Source organism: Belonocnema kinseyi, chromosome 8, assembly GCF_010883055.1.
Source record: "Belonocnema kinseyi isolate 2016_QV_RU_SX_M_011 chromosome 8, B_treatae_v1, whole genome shotgun sequence".
Taxonomy (NCBI): domain Eukaryota; kingdom Metazoa; phylum Arthropoda; class Insecta; order Hymenoptera; family Cynipidae; genus Belonocnema; species Belonocnema kinseyi.
The window spans coordinates 128,100,953-128,102,645 of record NC_046664.1 but is presented as its reverse complement, the minus strand read 5'-3'; positions in this window follow the sequence as shown (position 1 = coordinate 128,102,645).

Genomic DNA, 1,693 nt, shown 5'->3' with positions numbered 1-1,693 from the left:
ACTTCTGAGTGCACATCTCTGTTTTTTTTCCTACTGGTAAAGGGACTCTTCACAATACACGCACAGTATTTTCGCAACAAAACCGAAAGCAGTGAAAACAAAAAAAGGAGCAACACACGGAAACAGAACACTGAGCCAGAACACGGAAACAAAAGACGGAATCTGTCTAAAATTCCACAATAAAAATAAGATACCTCCTAAACTTATTCATTTCTATTTCCACAGCGACCACCACAATATTTTCTATTCTCCCAAAGAGAACGTCTTTTCAATATATTTAATTTCTTCTAATAAGTTCACAAAATATGTGTAATAAGTTGTTTTAATTCCTTCATGTGGAATGTAAATTCTGAAATTTTAATTCTCAGCAATTCAACTATGTCTCTCTAGAGTTAAAATTATTTAAATTCACACATTTGCATAGATTTCTTTGTTGCATTTTTTAAGACGTTTAACCCTTAGGACTCCGCGCGGCGGTCCCGTGGACCGCATTTTTCGTTAATTTCATGTGTACTCATAACGGCCTAGAATTGGGCGGCACGTCTCCTGCTATCCCTCGTCCTGTTGCTATGCAACCGTTTGAACTGCTGCTCTTTCGCCGTGAACAATTTGCGAATTTAACAATTTTCACTTAGAAAACATTCTACAACTGTTACCACATGTGAGACTAGCTCAAGAAAAAAAGAATGAAAACTGAAAGAGCATTATTCTTTTGATTTTGAATTTACAGCTCCTACATAGTTCCCTTTCTTCTAATTTGTCTTGAGAATCGATTTGCTAATTATTCTCGTGAGGTTAGTCCAATTTTCCAAGCAGAAAGATTTTTATACAATATGTTTTACCAAAATTTGCGTTACGTTCAAAATTTATTTAATAAAGTTTAGAAAATATTCTAAGTTGCTTATTTATTCATTCTAAAAAGAGAAAATACTTCATTACATGCTCATACTGTAAATAAAACTAATTAGAAATTGTTGAAATGTGTAAAACGTGAATGCGGTCTCGAGGACCGCACGCAGGACAAATTAGATTATCAGGGCGTGCGGAGTCCCAAGGGTTAAATAAATTATTAAAATATAAATATATATAAATTTGAATATTTTTGAATTTATAAGTTAGAAAAAGGTTTAATAATGAAAAATAGGTTAAATAAATACTTTAGTTAAATTTTACTAAGTCGGTTGAGAGGAATATGATTTGCACATTTTCTGCTCCCGTTGAAGGATTTTTAGATGGAGGAAAAATCGCGTATTCATAGGAATACAAATTCTTAATTTTCCTGAATTCAACGCTTGTTACCGGGTACTGACAGGACGTGGGTGTGAAGAATCTAGACCAGTGATCCAGGCTCGGTCAACTCAATGCGGGAAAATGGCGAATTTTTAGAACTTGGGCGCGGGGAGTTGGGAGGCAGCGAGGGGAGTCAAATTAATTCTCCTGCCCATCGCAGATGGCGCAAATTGGTGTCAAAAGCACGGAATATTGTTTGTTGTCATTTGTTACTGTCACGTGTTGTCTGGTGCTGTCACCGTATGAGACCATAATCTCAAAACGGTTTTTCGTGTGCCGGTATCACCTTAATGAAAAGGATTTGTTGAAAACACAAACTGGTGTCGTTATAACATAATAAAAAAAACTATATATCACAGCTCGACTCTGCTTCAGAAAAAATAAAAATTCATACGTATGCACA